The sequence below is a fragment of the Rattus norvegicus genome, chromosome 1 (assembly GCF_036323735.1).
Source record: "Rattus norvegicus strain BN/NHsdMcwi chromosome 1, GRCr8, whole genome shotgun sequence".
Taxonomy (NCBI): domain Eukaryota; kingdom Metazoa; phylum Chordata; class Mammalia; order Rodentia; family Muridae; genus Rattus; species Rattus norvegicus.
The window spans coordinates 83,908,352-83,930,737 of record NC_086019.1 but is presented as its reverse complement, the minus strand read 5'-3'; the positions used below and the strand labels follow the sequence as shown (position 1 = coordinate 83,930,737).

Sequence of the window (22,386 nt, the reverse complement as noted above, 5' to 3'; positions counted from 1 at the left end):
TGCCAAATTAGCATTCATTCTGACCCTTGTTCTGAACCATGAACTGTTTGAGGAAAAACTAGCATTGCTCAGGACCCATTTGTCCCTATAACTTCCTTAGCCACCATCCTGGTGTCTATCTTAATGGAATAGCATTCCTTTTATCTGGGAAGCTGAATTCTCAATTTGGGATAAAAGTAAGTTCTTACCTCATGTTGGTTACCAAAAATACTGTGATAAATATTATTTGAGGTTCTCTACCCCACATTTGATAATTTATTTCCAAAATTAAAGACACGAATCCCTTATATTTATAATAAGCTCTAAAAAGCACTAGAAATGGGAGATATCAATCCTCTGTGCTATTTTGTCCCACCGACACCGTGGCATTTTCTTCTTTCCTTTTCTTTCTCTCCTCTCCCTTCTTGTCTCTACCTTAGATCCCATGTCTGGGATCTGAAACAAACCCACATACCTTCTGCCCAGGCACAGGTTGTAGGCATTTTTATCCGAACAAAAGTTTTAAATTAAGGACCAAGAACTGAACAACAAAAGTTCACATACACAAGAGAATTCAACCATCTTGAGGCAAACAGACAGTGGGGTACAGAAATTAGCATGACAATACTCAGGAACAGACTGAAGCTCCAAAAATTGGTCTATTTACATGTAAATGCATGTGTGTGATGTGTGAAAAAGAGTGTATTGTGTAAATGTGTGTTGGGTGAATATAAGTATGTTTGACTGTGTGGTACTCTAGAGGCATGCAGTGTGTGAACAAAGTGTACATATATGGGTTATGTGTGTGTTTTGCAGTTGTTTTTATTCATCTCACAGTCCCAAAGATTTATTTTTATCCAATGTAATTTATTAATATTTTATTAGACAGGGTATCTTGAAGCCTACACTGGCCATAAACTCACTTTGTAGCTGATTATAACATCAAGTTTATGACCCTTCTGTACTAAGCTGTAAGTGCTGGAATTAGAGGGTAGTACCAGTGTGCTCAACATTCAAAGGTCTATGTCTATTGTATACTAGTTACCCCCTGTTAGTTGTTTGTTTGGTATGCAGCATGTTGTTTAGTATTTACAAATTGTTACTAGTATTTAAAGTTCTGGATTGCTGTGAGTTTGTGTCTGATTTCACACCAACTAAATCTTGCTGTCCATTGAGATCAGAAATACTAAAATCATTACTGTGGCTACCAAAACAGCACAATAAATGACCAGGATTACTGGAAATCTCATTTATTATAAAGATCATTATTATAAATTTAAGTTTGAATATGTTGCTGCAGAGTGCTGTGTATGTACAGACTTGTGCGTAAACACTGCATACTTTATCAGCCACTCCTCTTCTAGTGATCTTCCATTGTACAACAGAAATGTAAAACTATCTTTGTTTACATTACACAGAGAGATGGCCCAGTGTTTAAGAGCACCTGCTCTTATTTCAGAGGACTCGGGATATATTCTCAGCATCCACCTTTTTGGCTCATGGACTCTTATAATTTCAGCTTGAGACTATCTCAATCCCTCCTATTACTTCACAGACTCTGCATTCATATGAGAATACACACACAGAAGAGACACATAGGCATCAAATACATTTAAAACCCACTTTCCTTTTGAATCCTTCATGGAGATTTCCTCAGTGGTAGGGTGATATCTAGAAGGAATATCAATAATATTTTCCATTGCTTCAATCCTAGTATAGTGACAAGTTCAGGAAGTTCTTACCATGGATAACTGATTAATGAACACTGTAAACTATTCATAATGGAACCCACAGAGGGCAAGCGGTGTTAGTGCATGCCTGTGTTCAAAGTAATTGGAAAGTAAGTTCAAAATAATTATTACCTATACCACTTACTTAAAGTTGGCTTCCACTACATGAAACTTTGTCACTTCACAAAGGGGGGAAACAGTGTATCAATTAAGGTTCTTTCAAGAATAAGAAGAGAGATGAGGTCTCTAGAATTCACTTAATGATGAAAGGTGACACCTCAGATTAGAAGATTGTGCTGTGACTTCCATATATTAGACATGTGATATACACATGAAAACCACAACAAAAACATGTGTGCTCGTGCATGCACACTCACACGTACAAGTGCCTGTACAAATATATTAGTACAATATTAAAATGAGCAATCAATTGATATTTGAGAGGAGTTTTATTAAATTTTTGGGGAAACCATGTGGAGATGTTGGAAACTGAGTGCAAGATATTTCATTCTCCGATGTTTATATTGAAGGTGATTTATATAATCAGAAATGCTAGAGATAATCTTGTGCCTGGTCATCACTTCTAGAATGCCATCGATGACAGTAGGAAACAAGAATCACTTGAAGTATTCTTTAAGTATTTCATTGGTGAGCATGCTGTGTAATGTTGGTTTGGGAAGTCCAAAGTTTCTATAATACACCTCGGTATCAGCAACCCATTGGCCTCAGCAACATTGGAAAGTAGATTGACTAAATGACATGGCTTCAGTATCTTCTTTGCTTGCTCTATGGTTAAACATTGTAGGGTTTCCTTAACTGTAGATATTTTCTCAGTATGCATTACCTTAAATATTTCTTTCCAGATCTGGTTATTTTCCCTCAATTTTATTTTTCTAAATGGCTCAATATTCCCCTCCTCTGTTTACCACACTTTCTACACTGTGTATCTGTTGAAGGAATTTGAATTGTTTTTATTTTCATTCTGTTATTGGATTTTTTTTAAATTTACATTTCAAATATTAACCCCCTTTCCAGTTTCCTGTCCAAACACACCCTATGTGATCCTCTATCCCCTTCTTATATGTGGGTGTTCTCCACCACCACACACCACTTCCCCTCCTAAACATTCCTTTACACTGGAGTGTTCAGCCTTGGCCCGAACAATGGTTTCTCCTCCCATTGGTGCCCCCAAAGGCCATCTTCTGCTACTTATGGACCTGGAGCCATGAGTATGTGTTGTGGTTTGCCCTGCAGTTTCTGTATTTTGATTCTAATTTTGCTGCCCCAAGTAAGGCTTCCTAGTCACCTACTCAGGACTCAGGTGACCTTATCAGAACCTTCTCCCATTTAGTTTGTAAAATAAAGGCAAGAGCCCACGATTTGGGCAGAGCGAAGGAATTTGGAGGGTCAGAGGAGAGAGAAGACCTCAGAGGAGAAGAAGGAAGAGGGAGCTGAAGAAATAGCATGGAAAAATCACAAGTGATGAGGGATGTCAGAGCTAGGGAATAGGATAGTGTAGTGGTAGAACTGCCCAATCTAGGCGCTAGCTTGTACTCATATTAATTGAGTTGTATTTTCTTCACGCACGCATATTCGGGTTAGAGCAGCTAGTGCAACATGTCCTTCCATGTGTATATTTTGGATGGTGGTATAATCCCTGGGAGCTCTGGTTTATTTGTATTGTTGTTCTTATGGAGTTGCAAACCTCTTCAGCTCTTTAAATCCTTTCTCTAACTCCTCCAATGAGGACACCATTCTCAGTTCAATCATTAGCTGGTAGCATTTGCCTCTGTATTTGTCATGCACTGGCAGAGCATCTCAGGAGACAACTATATCATGATCCTGTCAGTATGCACTCCTTGGCATCAGCAAAATTGTCAGGGTTTGGTGGCTGTTTGTATATGGAGCAGATCCCCAGTTGGGGCAGGCTCTGAATGGCCATTGCTTCAGTCTCTGCTCCAACCTTTGTCTCCCTATCTCCTTCTATGATTATTTTTACTCCCCCTTTTAAGAAGGACTGAGGCATGTGCACTTTGATCTCCCTTCTTCTTGAACTTCATGTGGTCTGTGGATTGTATCTTGGGTAATTTGAGCAATTGGGCTAAAATCCACTTATCAGTGAGTACATACCTTGAGTGTTTTTTGTGATTGGTTTACCTCAGTTAGGATGATATTTTCTAGTTCATTCCATTTGCCTATGAATTTCATGAAGACACTGTTTTTGATAACTAAATAGTACTCCATTGTGTAGATGTACCACATTTTCTGTATCAATTCCTCTGTTGAAGGACATCTGGATTCTTTCCAGCTTCTAGCTATTATAAATAAGGTTGCTATGAATATAGTGGAGCATTAGTCCTTGTTGTATGATAGAGCATCATTTGGGTATATGCCCAGGAGACTCATAGTCTGGTCCTCGGTTAGTACAATGTCCAATTTTCTGAGGAAAATCCAAACTGATTTCTAGAGTGGTTGTATCAGTTTGCAATCTCACCAACAATGGAGGAAGGAGTGTTCCACGTTTTCTACATCCTGCCATCATCTATTGTCACCAGAGGTTTTGATCCTAACCATTGTGACTGGTGGAAGGTGGAATCTCAGGGTCACTTTTGATTTGCATTTCCCTGAGGACTGAGGGTGTTGAACATTTCTTTAGTTACTTCTGAGCCACGCAATATTCTTCCACTGAGAATTCTTTGTTTAGCTCTGTATCACATTTTTAAAAGGGTTGTTTGACTCTCTGGAGTCTAACTTCTTTTTGGATATTATCCATCTGTCAGATGTACTATTTATTGGTAAAGATCTTTTCCCAACCTGTTGGTTGCCATTTTATCTTAATGAGAGTGTACTTTGACTTACGGAAGCATTGCAGTTTTATGAGGTTCCATTTCTTGACTGTTGATGTTAGAGTATAAGCTATTGGTGTTTTGTTCAGGAAGTTTCTCCCAGTGCCCAAGCAATCAAGACTCTTTCTCACTTTTTCTTCTATTAGTTTGAGTTTATTTTGTTTTTATGTGGATGTCCCTGATCCACTTGGACTTAGGCTTTGTACAAGTTAATAAGACTGGGTCAATTTGCATTCTACTACATGTTGACCTCCAGTTGAATCAGCACCATATGTTGAAAATGCTATCTTTTTTTCCACTGCACGGTTTTGCTCATTTGTCAAAGATCAGTGACCATGGGTGTGTGGATTCATTCCTGGGTGTTCAATTCTATTCCACTGATCTTTCTTCCTGTCTCTGTACCAATGTCATACAATTTTTATCACTATTACTCTGTAATACTGCTTGCAGTCAGGGATGGTAATTCCCCCAGAATTTATTTTATTACAAATTGTTCTTTCTAATTCTACAAAGAATTGAGTATTAATTTTGAAGTGATTGTATTGAATCCATAGATTGCTTTTGGGAAAATGAACATTTTTACTATATTAATCCTGCCATTCCATGAGCACGGTAGATCTTTCCATCTTCTGAGATCTTCTTCAGTTTCTTTCTTCAGAGACCCAAAGTCGTTGTCATACAAGTCTTTCACTTGCTTGGTTATATTCACACTGAGTTATTTTATGTTATTTGGCACTATTGTGAAATGTGTTTTATCCCTAATTTCTATCTCAGCCTGTTTATCCTTTGAGTAGAGGAGGGTTATTGATAAGTTTGAGTTAATTTTATATCTAGCCACTTTACTGTAGTTGTTTATCAGGCTTAGAATTTCTCTGGTGTGGGTTGGGGATTTAGCTCAGTGGTAGAGTGCTTGCCTAGGAAGCGCAAGGCCCTGGGTTCGGTCCCCAGCTCCAAAAAAAAAAAGACACCCCCCAAAAAAAGAATTTCTCTGGTGGAACTTTTGGGGTTATTAAGTATTCTATCTTATACTCTAAAAATAGTGATATTTTGACTTCTTCCTTTCCAATTCTTATCACTTTGAGCTCCTTTTGTTTTCTGATTGCTCCAGCTAGGACTTGGGGTTTTATATTCAATAGGTACTTACAGAGTGGGCAACCTTGTCTAGTCCCTGATTTTAGTAGGATTGCTTCAGGTTTCTCTTCATTTTGTTTGATGTTGGATACTAGTTTGCTCAATGTTGCTTTTACTATGTTTAGGTATGGGCATTGGATTCATAATCGTTCAAAGGCTTTTAATATGAAGTAGTGATGAATTTTGTCAAATGCATTCTCATCATCTAATGAGATGTTTGTTTGAGTTTGTTTATAAAATGGATTACATTGATGGATTTCCATATCTTGAACCATCCTTGGATCCCTGGGAATGAAACCCCCTTGATCATGATGATGATCATTTTGATGTGTTTTCAAGAATTTTGTTGAATATTTTTGTGGTAATATTCATAAGAGTAATTTGTCTAAAGTTTTCTTTCTTTGTTGTGTCATTGTGTGTTTTTGATATAATTGTAATTGTGGCTCCATAGAAGGAATTGGGTAGTATTCTTTCTGTTATTAATTTTGAAAGTGTTTGGACAGTAGTTATATTAGACCTTCTATGAAGGTCTTATGGAATTCTGCTCTAAACCCATCTGTTTGTGAGGGTTTTTTTAATCTTACTTTGTTTTTTGTTGAGAGACTTTTAATAACTGCTTCTATTTCTTTAGGAGATATGGAACTGTATAGATGTTTTATCTGATCCTAATTGAACATTGGTACCTGGTATCTGCCTAGAAAACTGTCCATTTAATCCAGATTTTCCAATTTTGTTGAATACAGGCTTTCTTACTAGGATCTGATGATTTTTTTGTGTTTCCTCAGATTCTATTATTATATCTCCCATTTCATTTCTGATTTTGTTAATTTGGATATACTCCACCTGTCCCTCTGGTCAGTCTGTCTATGGGTTTATTAATCTTGTAAACTTTCTCAAAAAATAAGCTCCTGGTTTTCATGAGTTTTGTATAGTTTTTTTTTTCTTTTCAACTTGGTTGATTTTTGTCCCAAGTTTGATTATTTCCTGCTGTATGCAGCAAAATTCTGGGTCCTCTTTCCATATCCATATTTTTAGTCTGTCTTTTTATTGGGTTGTTGAGTCCACTGATTTTAAGAAATATTAAGGATTAGTGATAGTTTCCTGTTATTTTTGTTGTTGGAATTATGTTTGTGTGGATCTCATCTTTTGGATTTCTTCCAAGTAGATTACTTTCTGGCTTTTTCTAGGCTGTACTTTCCATCCTTGTGTTGGAGTTTTCCATCAATTGTCCTTTTTGTGGCTGGGTTTGTGGAAAGACACTGTGTAAATTTGGTTTAGTCATGGAATTTCTTGGATTTTCCACCTATGTTAATTGAGAGTTTTGCAAGATATGGTAGCCTGGGCTGGCATTTATGTTCTCACAGGTCTCTATGACATCTGCCCTGGATCTTCCTGCTTTCATAATCTCTAGTCAGGTTTAATTCTGATAGGTCTGCCATTATGTTACTTGACCTTTTTCCTCACTGCTTTTAACATTCTCTGTTTGTTTTCTGCATTTTGTTTTTTCAGTATTATGTGACAGGAGGAATTTCTATTCTGATCCAATCTATTTGGAATTCTGTAGGAGTCCTGCATGCTTATGGGCATCTCTTTTTAGGTTAAGGAAATTTTCTTTTATAATGTTTTTAAAAGTATATACTGGCCCTTTAATTGGGAATCTTTGCTTTATTCTATTCCTATTATCCTTAGGTTTGATCTTCTCAATGTGTTCTGGATTTCCCAGATGTTTTTGGTTAGCAGCTTTCTTCCTTTTACATTTTCTTGTTGGTTGTTTTAATTTTTCGGATGGTATCCTCTGCCCCAAAGATGCTCTCCTCTATCTCTTGTATTCTGTTGATCATGCCTGTGTCTAAGACTCCTGATCTCTTTCCTAGGTTTTCTATCTCCAGGGTTGTCTCCCTTTCCTTTTCCATTTATATTTCCATCTTTAAATCCTGGATGGTTTTGTTCAATTCCTTCACCTGTTTGGTTGTGTTTTCCTGTAATTTTTAAGGGATTTTTGCGTTTCCTCTTTAAAGGCTTCTACTTGTTTACCTGTGTTCCTGTGTTTCTTTTTTTTTTTTTTGTTGTTCCTGTGTTTCTTTAAGGGACTTATTTATGTTCTTCTTAATGCCCTTTATCATCATCATGAGATATGATTTTCAATCCAAATCTTGCTTTTCTGGTGTGATTGGATATCTAGTATTTGCTTTGGTGGGAGAACAGGGTCCTGATGATGCCAAGTAATCTTGGCTTCTGTTGTTTAGGTTCCTGTGTTTGACTCTCACCATTTGGTTGTCTCTGTTGTCAGCTGGTCTTGTTGTCTCTGACAATGGCCTTGACCCTCCTGTGAACCTGTTTGTCAACACTCCTGAAGACCAGATTTCTCCCAGCAGTATCTGGGTACAGAGAGCTGTGGTACTGAGTCACCTCCAGGTGCAGGCAGAAACTGGAAAGGGCCTGTCCCAAATTTTTCTTCTGTTCATGTGTCCAGAGGGCTCCAAGCAGGTCCATTGGACCAGAAGTGGTGGTCTTACCTCTGCTTTCAGGTGTGTCAATGCTCCTGTCGACTGGCTTCCAGGTCTGGGTGCAGGCATAAAATGTAAGGGTCCTCCTCCTGACTACTCCTATGTTCTCGTGTTCGAAAGGCTCTAGGCTTGTTCCTCTTGGCCTGGAATGTGAGCAGAAGTTGTGGTCTCCTCTGAGCTCTCAGGATTGTCTGCACTTCTGAGAGTCTAGCTCTCTCCCCCATGGAAATTGTGCACAGAAGACTCCGAAACCAGGAAGACTCTGGGTACAGGCAGAAACCAGAAGTGCCCTGCCCATGACTGTCTGCTATTTTGAATAGTGTAATGATAAATATTAATATGAAGTATTTCTGTTTCTGGATAAAAAATTCTTTGCATATATTTCCAGGAAGAGTACATCTAGATCTTACTGTTCATCTATTTTCTATTTCTTTGGAGATATCCATACTCATATACATAATGGTTGCTATGTTTTGTACTCAGTTTACATTTTACAAATTTTATATTTGACATTTGCCAGTTTACACTTTATATTTTTACATTTTACCTTTTTAATATTTAACATTTTGCATGTTACATTATATCCCACAGAAAATAAGGTTTCCTTTAATTCATATTCACAGCTTTTGTTGCCCTTCATTATAAACATTCTGCCTGGTACAAAATATTCTAAAATTTGATTCAATTTACATTTCTATGATGACTAAAGGTGTTAAACACTTTTAAAAGCACTTCCCTGCCCTTTCTTTTTGAGAATTGCAAGTTCAGGTCATCAGGCTATTTGTACAAAAGTTTGCATCTTAATAACTGTCACAGAGAAAACTCCTCACATGCCCTTATCTGGAAATATTTCTAAAGAATTTATGTATGTTCTAGGTACTTGAAGGAAGATGCTTGAGGGTGGAAGAGAAATATCAGGTTGGAGGTGGCTTTGTTGATTTGATTGTATGGATGAAATAGCTAAGAGAACATTTCAGAGAAATATATACCAAATTTAAGAAAAGAATAGAGGAGAGACGTCAGTTTAAATTCCTGTAAGTCATTCTATGTTCCTTAATGTGATATTGACATTGTATTGATGCCCTATAGTTTAGTACATAGTAGATATAAGCAAAAGCCTCAGGAATCAATGTTATTTTTGATTAAAGAACACATTTGAAGCCAGTTTCACCATGCAGACACCCTATCAGAAAGCAAACAATAAGATAGAAAACCGGTAAAGAGAATAACATTTGGAATGTATATAAGAAATACCCAATTTAAGAAAAATGGAAATTAATAAATAAATACATAAAAATCCAATTAAAAATAACAACATCAATATACCAACCAAACATTAAAGGCAAAAACACAAATACACACACACACACACACACACACACACACACATATACAGATAGAGATAGAAAGAGAGCGAGAGAGAGAGAGAGAGAGAGAGAGAGAGAGAGAGCGCTAGGATTCAGTACAAACAAACCAGATTAATCATTGTATTAATAAATTTCATGCTGTCAAAGGGCATACCTAATTTACTCAAAGAACTTACTTTGGGCCAGGGGTATAGCCAATTTGTTAGAGTGCGTGGCCAGCAGAAATGGAGACTTGATTTTTGTCCCAAAAACTGCATAAACGAAGCAGGGTACAACATGCAGGGAATCTCATCATTCATCGAGTGGATATTTTTAAATCAAGTTCAAGGTTACATTATCTACAAAGGAAATTTTAAACCGCAATGGACTTCAAGAATTCTTACCCCTCACCCTACCAAAAATCCAAAAAGATGACTCAGCAGGTTAAAAAATGTTTTATTTACATTACCTCAACAGTCTTCATTTGAATAAATTTGTTTTTCATCATAATCGTAACTCTTCTACTGTGTGTGTGTGTTCTGTGTATATAAATGTGTTCTGTATAGATAAATATACCCCTTTAGACACTTCTTTGTTTCATTTATGTAAAGCCACATATAACTTAAATCTAGCCATTTCTTTCTAGCATATACTAGGTTATTATTCTTTTTGAATTGGATTTTATGTATTTATATTGAAAATGTTCTCCCATTTCCCCCCATCTTCTATTCCTCTCCCCATGCTTCTATCAAGATACTCCCACTCTCACTCACCTACCCACTCTCATGTCAACAGCCTAGCATTTCACTACAATGGAGAAATGAGCCTTCACAGGACCAAGGGCTTCTCCTCCTATTGATGCCAGACAATGCCATCATTTGCCATATATGTGGCTGGAGAAATGAATCCCATCTGGTGTACTCTTTGGTACTCCTGAGAGCTCGGAGTCAGGGGCTCTGGTTGGTTGATATTGTTGTTCTTCCCATGGGGTTGAAAACCCCTTCAGGTCTTTCAGACCTTTCTCTAACTCCTCCATTGTGGTCCTTGTGCTCAGTCCGAAGGTTAGCTGTAAGCATCTTCATCTGTATCAGTAAGACTCTTGCTGAAACTCTCAGGAGACATCCACATCAGGGGTTCTCTCAGCAAGCACTTATTGACATCAGCAATAGTGACTGGGTTAGGTAGCTGCATATGGGATAGATCCACATGTGGCACCATCTCTGAATAGCTTTTCCTTCAGTTCCTGCTTCACTCTTTGTCCATGAATTTCTTCCCATGAGTATTTTGTTTCCCCTTCCAAGAAGGATTGAAGCAGCCACATTTTGGTCTTCCTTCTTCTTGATCGTCATATGGTCTGTGAATTTTCTTGTGTATTCTGAACTTTTGAGCTAATATACACTGATAAGTGAGGCCACACCATATGTCTTCTTTTGTGACTGGGTTACCTCACTCAGGATGATATCTTCCAGTTACATCCATTAGCCTCAGAATTTCATGTAGCCATTGTTTTTTATTGTTTAGTAGTACTCCATTATGCAAATGTACTGCACTGTCTGTATCTATTCCTCTGTTAAAGGACATCTGGTTTTTTTTTTTAACATATTCTGGATATTATAAATAAGGCTCATATGAACATAGTAGAGCATGTGTCCTGTTATATGTTGGAAAATATTTTAGGTATATGCCCAGGAGTGCTATAGCTGGGTTCTCAATTAGTACTATGTGCAGTTTTCTGAGGAACTACCAGACTCATTTCCAGAGTGGTTGTACCAGCTTGCAATCCTACCAACAAAGGAGGAGTGTACTCTTTCTCCACATCCTTGCCAGCATCTTCTGTCACTTGAGTTTTTGATCTTGTAAAAGTTAACTTAAAGGATTATTGTTCTAATAATAAAAAGTGTACATTAAATAACCAAGTGAAATTCACGGTCATAGACAAAAAAAAAAAAAAAAACAATGAGCCATGGTGGATGCTGAGTATTAATGTCCTAGCAACCAAAACTAATAGAAGTTAAATTGCATCAGGCCAATTGTTGATTATATTGAATGCATAACCACAAGAGTAAATTCAGAGCGCAACATTCCACTTGAATGAAATGTTTAATTGTATATGTGAGACTAATTTTCTTATGCTCTGCTACCTTCCTTCTTTGTGAGACTTAAAAAACCATTGAATAAAAAGATAAATCAATTTGGAGGAAGTGTTCAGTGTACTTTACCATTCCTAACATCACTTGCTGAGGTTTCACAGATGATAAATTTTACACTGTATTTGAAGTAGTTAATCTGCCAGGTATACGGCTTTCTTTCTCTTGTGATAGAATTCCTGACATAAACAGCTTAGCACAAAAGGGTTTATTCTAGAGTATATATCCATAGTACAATTCATCAGTATTGGGGGCTCAAAAGAGCTAGTCACATTTGCATTCAATAGAAGAGAGTGACTTCTATAAATAAGTAGATGTTTATTGCTCAACACTTGTTTTCTTTCATTAGGTAGTACAGGATTACATAAATGAAATTGGTGCCTCATGTTTTCAGTATCAATCTTTTTTCAACAATTAATCTTAACAATAACACATACAATGGCATATCCTGATCTAGCAAATTCCTCATTTCCTCTCTTCCCATCTCATTCCAGATCATGTCAAGCTAACAATTAAAATTAACCTTCACACCGGAAGTCTCACACCCGCGGATCCCGGCCCGCAGCAGCTCTTTGCTCCCAAACCCCGTAAGAGAGAGACCTCACCGCCTGATCAGGTGGGCACTCCTGAGGCTGCAGAGCGGAGGAGACCACCAACACTGCCCACCCCTGCCCACATCCCTGGCCCAAGAGGCAACTGTATAAGGCCTCTGGGTTCCCGTAGGGGAGAACCAAGGAGCGGCAGGACCCCTGCGCCTGAGACACCGCCGGAACCTGAAGGAAACAGACCGGATAAACAGTTCTCTGCACCCAAATCCTGTGGGAGGAGGAGCTAAACCTTCAGAGAGGCAGACACGCCTGGGAAACCAGAAGAGACTGCACTCTGTGCACATCCAGACGCCAGAGGAAAACACCAAACGTCATCTGGAACCCTGGTGCACGGAGGCTCCCGGAAAGAGCGGCGCAGATCTTTCCGGTTGCTGCCGCCGGGGAGAGGACTTAGGCAGTACCCCACGAGCAAACTTGAGCCTTGGAAACACAGGTAGGACCAACTTTTCCCCTGCAAGAAACCTGCCTGGTGAACTCAAGACACAGGCCCACAGGAACAGCTGAAGACCTGTAGAGAGGAAAAACTACACGCCCGAAAGCAGAACACTCTGTCCCCATAACTGGCTGAAAGAAAACAGGAAAACAGGTCTACAGCACTCCTGACACACAGGCTTATAGGACAGTCTAGCCACGGTCAGAAATAGCAGAACAAAGTAACACTAGAGATAATCTGATGGCGAGAGGCAAGCGCAGGAACCCAAGCAACAGAAACCAAGACTACATGGCATCATCGGAGCCCAATTCTCCCACCAAAGCAAACACGGAATATCCAAACACAACAGAAAAGCAAGACCTAGTTTCAAAATCATATTTGATCATGATGCTGGAGGACTTCAAGAAAGACATAAAGAACTCCCTTAGAGAACAGGTAGAAGCCTACAGAGAGGAATCGCAAAAATCCCTGAAAGAATTCCAGAAAAACACAATCAAACAGTTGAAGGAATTAAAAATGGAAATAGAAGCAATCAAGAAAGAACACATGGAAACAACCCTGGACATAGAAAATCAAAAGAAAAGACAAGGAGCTGTAGATACAAGCTTCACCAACAGAATACAAGAGATGGAAGAGAGAATCTCGGGAGCAGAAGATTCCATAGAAATATTGACTCGACTGTCAAGGATAATGTAAAGCAGAGGAAGCTGCTGGTCCAAAACATACAGGAAATCCAGGACTCAATGAGAAGATCAAACCTAAAGATAATAGGTATAGAAGAGAGTGAAGACTCCCAGCTCAAAGGACCAGTAAATATCTTCAACAAAATCATAGAAGAAAACTTCCCTAACCTAAAAAAAGAGATACCCATAGGCATACAAGAAGCCTACAGAACTCCAAATAGATTGGACCAGAAAAGAAACACCTCCCGTCACATAATAGTTAAAACACCAAACGCACAAAATAAAGAAAGAATATTAAAAGCAGTAAGGGAAAAAGGTCAAGTAACATATAAAGGCAGACCTATCAGAATCACACCAGGCTTTTCGCCAGAAACTATGAAGGCCAGAAGATCCTGGACAGATGTCATACAGACCCTAAGAGAACAGAAATGCCAGCCCAGGTTACTGTATCCTGCAAAACTCTCAATTAACATAGATGGAGAAACCAAGATATTCCATGACAAAACCAAATTTACACAATACCTTTCTACAAATCCAGCACTACAAAGGATAATAAAGGGTAAAGCCCAACATAAGGAGGCAAGCTATACCCTAGAAGAAGCAAGAAACTAATCATTTTGGCAACAAAACAAAGAGAAGAAAAGCACACAAACATAACCTCACATCCAAGTATGAATATAACAGGAAGCAATAATCACTATTCCTTAATATCTCTCAACATCAATGGCCTCAACTCCCCAATAAAAAGACATAGATTAAGAAACTGGATACGCAATGAGGACCCTGCATTCTGCTACCTACAGGAAACACACCTCAGAGACAAAGACAGACACTACCTCAGAGTGAAAGGCTGGAAAACAACTTTCCAAGCAAATGGTCAGAAGAAGCAAGCTGGAGTAGCCATTCTAATATCAAATAAAATCAATTTTCAATTAAAAGTCATCAAAAAAGATAAGGAAGGACACTTTATATTCATCAAAGGAAAAATCCACCAAGATGAACTCTCAATCCTCATCTTCGGTTGGTTTATATACAAGTGTGCAATTTCTAGGCTTCAAAGTAAAATGATGCTATCTGGTGCTGTATAGAGGAGCCTTATTTTTTATTATGGCAGCTTGCTATTTTTGTAACATGGTGATTTGGTTGAACACAATAAAGTACAGTAGTAACTGATCTCCCCTTCTTCCTGGATGAGTGAGGAAATGATTAAATGTTGATGTCAGCATCCTTGAGCATATTCAGATGAGCTTCTGTTTCTGTTGAAAAGGATGCTGTGTTTGATTGTGGTCCGAAGCTTTGAAGCACTACTTGGCATCTCCTTCCTTGGCGGTCTCACTGTTTAAGCATAATAGATTTGATAGCTTGTTGGTAAGGTGAGGTCCAGCTTGTCTCCACAAGGTCATCTTCATGTGAATCCGGTGGTTATACGGTTTTGTTCTAGGGATATTTCATTTTTTTAATAATGGTTTTAGCTGACATTCATGGAGAGAATGAATCCTTAGAACTGTGCCACTAGTGAAAGGAAATCCTGTCTAGAGTATGTTTCTTTACAAAGCTGTGTCACACCATCCTTTGGGCCCTCTGCTGGAAAAATAGAATCAAGTCTCAAATAATGCCTTTTAAATTGTATCCTCTAGCATTATAGATGTAGGACAGTACTGTGTCATACCTCTGTGCATGTAAAATAGCTTGTACCTGCCTTATGATACGTAGTAGTGACCGTGCTTTATCAGAGCTGTTTTTAATGATGTTGCTCAGAATGTTTTCTTTCCAGATGATGATTGAGAAGCTAATTTTAAAAAAAATGGTGCCAGGTACCACAAGAGTAACAGAACTGTGCTGTTTTCTCGGGTTTTGTTTTTTTACTTTTTTTTTTTTAATGGAGTGTGCTGGATGTCTCTACAGTTTTGTTCAGATGACTGCAGAACCTGGAAAAGCTGTTGCTGCTGTTGATGCATAACACACTGCTATTATTGGTCTTTTTATATAAATATAAATATATATATATATATACAGATATATAATTTGAATTTTTTGAAACTTTAGCTGTACTGTCAACTTTGGAAAAAAGTATCCCCGTTTACTGTGTTGAGTTGGCACTGTACAGAAATTAACAGCCATATTGGTCTAGAAATGTTGAACTTAAGTTTTTTCCATTTGTACAGGGGTAACACACTGTATTAAATATGTAAGGTCTTATCTACGTGGGTTTGATTACAAAAACTAATAAAGTATTCTCTAAATTTAAAAAAAAAAGAGTACCAAGAACCTTGCCATCTCGTCTCCTCCAGTTCTTACCTTCTGATAACATTTAGTTCTGGCTTTAAAAATTTCTAGTGAATAAATTTCAAGTTTTGTTCTCTAAAAAAAAAAAATAACCTTCACTGAATAAAGCAATCTCTTTACAAAGTTCTTATTTTATTGCACTTTATTTAATTTTATATGCATATATTGATTTTGCTATTTTCAAAAAATGTCTTCTCAATGTTCAATGATTCTGAGGATTCCATTTTAAAATATCTTATGTTAATGGTATTTTTAGGACAATAAAGTGTTTAAATTTAGCCATGTATACTTATGAGTGCACATTTTATGAGTAGTGCGAACATGACTTGGACATGAGAAAGGAAATAGGAAGATTCTTGTAACTACCTATAGTGCAGCATTGACTTTATCTTAATGGCATTTATTTGACATATCATGTCTACAAAGCTGCCGTGAGACCAGAGTAATGCTTGCTCTTCTTGCTATGCCAGCATAATGACAAAGCCTGGATTTGTGTTCAATCCCTGAGTGAATTACATCTAACTTAGATGATGTTATGCAATCTAATTGAAAAATGTGAATAAACAACTTTTGGGTTCATAGAAAAATAAATAGATTTGAATGCAACCATAATTATTTATTTCTGTTTGTATGGTGGTGGTTACTACTACAGAGAAGTAGAAGAACTGAATATACTGACAAGTACTGTATTTACCTCTAAGATAAGCTTAAGGCTTCTGCCTACAGAGAACTCTCTGAGAAACTTCATTTGCTTATTTGTAATGGTGTTTCTTCTTCTATACCATGTTATATTTATCTAAACATCTGTAATAGAATCTTTTATTACTGTAAATATCGCAATGGAAGAACTTAATATTGTGATGTACTACAGGCTTGCTAAGGTTGTAGCTGGCAGTATGTCATATATGGGCAATGTTTTCAAACCTCTGATAAAATTAATAAGCAAATATTTGAGCCTCAAGTGTCCACTGTAATCCATCCAAGAGCTTTCTTCCTAACGTTCAGCACTTGTAACACACTTGACTGAATATCTTATTTCTGAGGAATATGTCATTCCCATTTTTAAGGTAAAATGTCCATGAATATCACCTCAGATTTTTGATTTACTGTACCTTATTGGATGCACTTGTGGGAATAGATTGTTTTGAAGAAGGATGTACTGTGAAAATATCTTCAGAGAGATGGTAGAACATGGGAAAATAAAAGCACAGTCAACAGCTTAAATATCCATGAATTCACCGGGAATCATGCTTTTTGTTGTTTGTTTTTTTTAAATAAGATTTGTTTTTATTATTTATTAATGCATATTTTGATTACTATGTCTATGTTTATCCAGGTGCCCACACATTTGTGGAGACCAAATTGCATTTTCTATAGCATTACTAATAGTACATTTATAAAACTAAATATATATGTGTCGAACTATTCACAGAGGCAGATGAATTTCAAATGTCCATCTCACTGTCTGTGCCACACTTGGTATCTTTTCACATCAAAGCATAGCTGGCCTCACTCAGTGTCCTGCATCTGATGGACAAATGAAAGCAACATGTCTAAGGAAAGCTTCCACCAACCTAGAGCTGCCCACAGTCTAGTATTATTCTCCGTAGCCTTGAAAAGTCACATACATCTTAGCCCTATGATCCCTCTTAGAGTCTAATATAAAGTTTCCAACATTAAGTCATTTAAAACTTTCTCTTTTAATTTAATCCTTTTCACTTTCTGAAGGTTTCTTATATGAATATTGCATTTACATAATTTTAAATGCTATATTTTACCCCTCCTACACTTTATCAACCTCTCAAATTCAGAATTTTTTTCCTTAATTTTCATGTGGGGGGCTGTGTGTGACTTAATATATTACACCTACTGCATTGATTTAATGTTGTTCAAATGTATATGACTCTAGAATTGAACACATTAGTATAGATAATCCTGAAGAAGAGCTATAGGCTAAAAATATCTTTAAATACAAAGAAGCTTCTTCTTCTAGAAGGAGCACAGAGATATTATAGAAAAGAAAGACAAGTTCCACCATTTCTGACTGATCTGACTTCCTATTTGTTTCATTAATGACTAACTGATATAAGCTATTGCTTATTTACTAAAAACTTGTGTGATGGTAATTTTCTGGTCATATTTAAAGGTGATATTTTGTATTGATGTGGAACAAATCCATCAAATTCTGTGTACTAGGAATAAAGTTTTCAACCACTGAACCACACTGCATCTACATACTTTGGGATTCTAAGTGTGTGTTCTAAGATGATATAAGCCACCATCTCTTTGCTGCTGGATTCCATGTAAAGATTCTTCTCCTGCATTAAGTTGTCATCTCTGTTTATTTTATTTATTTTGTTATATGATTTGTCTAAGATTCCCAGGCAGTGTTTGAACTTGTCCTTTTCATTCCTCAATGTTAGTACCTGAGATCACACAGGTTTATTATACTATCTCAGGATTTTGATTTTTTATTTATTTATTTATATACCCAGACTTGCCAATTGTGTCTATAAATGAGGCATATGTAGACAGTAATAGAACTTTTAAGACTATGAAATTGATTATCATTGGAGAGAAATGTAACTCAGAAGAGAGACAGATGTAGTGTCAACATGACTGTCTGCTATTTTGAATAGTGTAATGATAAATAATAATATGAAGTATTTCTGTTTCTGGATAAAGAATTCTTTGCATATATTTCCAGGAAGAGTACATCTGGATCTTACTGTTCATCTATTTGCTATTTCTTTGGAAATATCCATACTCATATACATAATGGTTGCTATGTTTTGTACTCAGTTTACATTTTACAAATTTTACATTTGACATTTGCCAGTTTACACTTTATATTTTTACATTTTACCTTTTTAATATTTAACATTTTGCATGTTACATTATATCACACAGAAAATAAGGTTTCCTTTAATTCATATTTTTCACAGCTTTTGTTGCCCTTCATTATAAACATCCTGCCTGGAACAAAATATTCTCAAATTTGATTCAATTTACATTTGTATGATGACTAAAGGTGTTAAACACTTTTAAAAGCACTTCCCTGCCCTTTCTTTTTGAGAATTGCAAGTTCAGGTCATCAGGCTATTTGTACAAAAGTTTGCATCTTGATTATTGTCAAAGAGAAAACTCCTCACATGCCCTTATCTGTAAATATTTTTAAAGAATTTCTGTATGTTCTAGGTACTTGAAGGAAGATGCTTGAGGGTGGAAGAGAAATATCAGGTTGGAGGTGGCTTTGTTGATTTGACTGTATGAATGAAATAGCTAAGAGAACATTCCAGAGAAATATATACCAAATTTAAGAAAAGAATAGAGGAGAGACCTCAGTTTAAATTCCTGTAATTCATTCTATGATCCTTAATGTGATATTGACATTGCATTGATGCCCTAGAGTTTAGTACATAACAGATATAAGCAAAAGCCTCAGGAATCAATGTTATTTTTGATTAAATAACAAATTTGAAGCCAGTTTCACCATGCAGACACCCTATCAGAAAAGCAAACAATAAGATAGAAAATCGGTAAAGAGAATAACATTTAGAATGTAAATAAGAAATACACAATTTAAGAAAAATGGAAATAAATAAATAAATACATAAAAATCCAATTAAAAATAACAACAGCAATATACCAACCAACCAATAAAGGCAAAAACACAATCACACACACACACACACACACACATACACACACACACACACACATACACAGATAAAGATAGAGAGAGAGAGAGAGAGAGAGAGAGAGAGAGAGAGAGAGAGACATACACAGAGCTAGGATTCAGTACAAACAAACCAGATTAATCATTGTATTAATAAATTTCATGCTGTCAAAGGGCATACCTCATTTACTCAAAGAACTTACTTTGGGCCAGGGACATAGCCATTTTGTTAGAGTGCCTGGCCAGCAGAAATGGAGACTTGATTTTTGTCCCAAAAACTGCATAAACGAAGCAGGGTACAACATGCAGGGAACCTCATCATTCATCAAGTGGATATTTTTTAATCAAGTTCAAGGTTATATTATCTACAAAGGAAATTTTAAACCACAATGGACTACAAGAGTTCTTACCCCTCACCCTACCAAAAATCCAAAAAGATGACTCAGCAGGTTAAAAAATGTTTTATTTACATTACGTCAACAGTTTTCATTTGAATAAATTTGTTTTTCATCATAATCGTAACTGTTCCACTGTGTGTGTGTGTGTGTTCTGTGTATATAAATGTGTTCTGTATAGATAAATATAACCCTTTAGACACTTCTTTGTTTCATTTATGTAAAGCCACATATAACTTAAATCTAGCCATTTCCTTCTAGCATATACTAGGTTTTCATTCCTTTTGAATTGGATTTTATGTATTTATATTACAAATGTTCTCCCCTTTCCCCCACCTTCTATCCCTCCCCCCATGTTTCTATCAAGATGCTCCCACTCTCAACCACCTACCCACTCTCATGTCAACAACCTAGCATTCCACTACAATGGAGAAATGAGCGTTCACAGGACCAAGGTCTTCTCGTCCTATTGATGCCAAACAATGCCATCATCTGCTATATATGTGGCTGGAGTAATGAATCCCTCCTTGTGTACTCTTTGGTACTCCCCCTGAGAGCTCGGAGTCAGGGGCTCTGGTTGGTTGATATTGTTGTTCTTTCCATGGGGTTGAAAACCCCTTCAGGTCTTTCAGACTTTTCTCTAACTCCTCCATTGTGGTCCTTGTGCTCAGTCCGAAGGTTAGCTGTAAGCATCCTCATCTGTATCAGTAAGGCTCTGGCAGAACCTCTCAGGAGACATCCATATCAGGGGTCCTCTCAGCAAGCACTTATTGGCATCAGCAATAGTGACTGGGTTAGGTAGCTGCATATGGGATAGATCCACATGTGGCACCATCTCTGAATAGCTTTTCCTTCAGTTCCTGCTTCACTCTTTGTCCATGAATTTCTTCCCATAAGTATTTTGTTTCCCATTCCAAGAAAGATTGAAGCAGCCACATTTTGGTCTTCCTTCTTCTTGATCGTCATATGGTCTGTGAATTTTCTTATGTATTCTGAACTTTTGAGCTAATATACACTGATAAGTGAGGCCATACCATATGTCTTCTTTTGTGACTGGGTTACCTCACTCAGGATGATATCTTCCAGTTACATCCATTAGCCTCAGAATTTCATGTAGCCATTGTTTTTTATTGCTTAGTAGTGCTCCATTGTGTAAAAGTACCTCATTTTCTGTATCTATTCCTCTGTTAAAGGACATCTGGGTTTTTTTAACATATTCTGGGTATTATAAATAAGGCTCATATGAACATAGTAGAGCATGTGTCCTGTTACATGTTGGAAAATATTTTAGGTATATGCCCAGGTGTGGTATAGTTGGGTTCTCAGTTAGTACTATGTCCAATTTTCTGAGGACCTACCAGACTCATTTCCAGAGTGGTTGTTCCAGCTTGCAATCCTACCAACAAAGGAGGAGTGTACTCTTTCTCCACATCCTTGCCAGCATCTTCTGTCACTTGAGTTTTTGATCTTGTAAAAGTTAACTTAAAGGATTATTGTTCTAATAATAAAAAGTGTACATTAAATAACCAAGTGAAATTCAGGGTCATAGACAAAAAACAATGAGCCATGGTGGATGCTGAGTATTAATGTCCTAGCAACCAAGTAAAAATAATAGAAGTTAAATTGCATCAGGCCAATTGTTGATTATATTGAATGCATTACCACAAGAGTAAATTCAGAGCGCAACATTCCAATTGAATGAAATGTTTAATTGTATATGTGAGACTAATTTTCTTATGCTCTGCTACCTTCTTTCTTTGTGAGACTTAAAAAACCATTGAATAAAAAGATAAATCAATTTGGAGGAAGTGTTCAGTGTACTTTACCATTCCTAACATCACTTGCTGAGGTTTCACAGATGATAAATTTTACACTGTATTTGAAGTAGTTAATCTGCCAGGTATACGGCTTTCTTTCTCTTGTGATAGAATTCCTGACATAAACAGCTTAGCACAAAAGGGTTTATTCTAGAGTACACATCCATAGTACAATTCATCAGTATTGGGGGCTCAAAACAGCTAGTCACATTTGCATTCAATAGAAGAGAGTGACTTCTATAAATAAGTAGATGTTTATTGCTCAACACAGTCCTTCATTATACAGTCCAGGATTACATCTATGAAATTGGTGCCACATGTTTTCAGTATCAATCTTTTTTCAACAATTAATCTTAACAATAACACATACAATGGCACATCTTGATCTAGCAAATTCCTCATTTCCTCTCTTCCCATCTCATTCCAGATCCTGTCAAGCTAACAATTAAAATTAACCTTTACTGAATAAAGCAATTTCTTTACAAAGTTCTTATTTTATTGCACTTTATTTTCTTTTATATGCATATGTTGATTTTGCTATTTTCAAAAAATGTCTTCTCAATGTTCAATGATTCTGAGGATTCCACTTTAAAATATCTTATGTTAATGGTATTTTTAGGACAATAAAGTGTTTAAATTTAGCCATGTATACTTATGAGTGCACATTGTATGAGTAGTGTGAACATGACTTGTACATGAGAAAGGAAATAGGAAGATTCTTGTAACTACCTATAGTGCAGCATTGACTTTATTTTAATGGTGTCTATTTGATATATCATGTCTACAAAGCTGCCTTGAG

The 22,386-nt window shown here is 36.8% G+C and overlaps 1 pseudogene; it reads left to right on the top strand.

Moving 5' to 3' along the window:
* The window catches only part of Sult2a1-ps1 (sulfotransferase family 2A member 1, pseudogene 1), a 128,264-nt pseudogene extending 108,790 nt beyond the window's left edge, over positions 1–19,474 (top strand).
* The last annotated feature ends 2,912 nt before the right edge of the window (positions 19,475–22,386 follow it).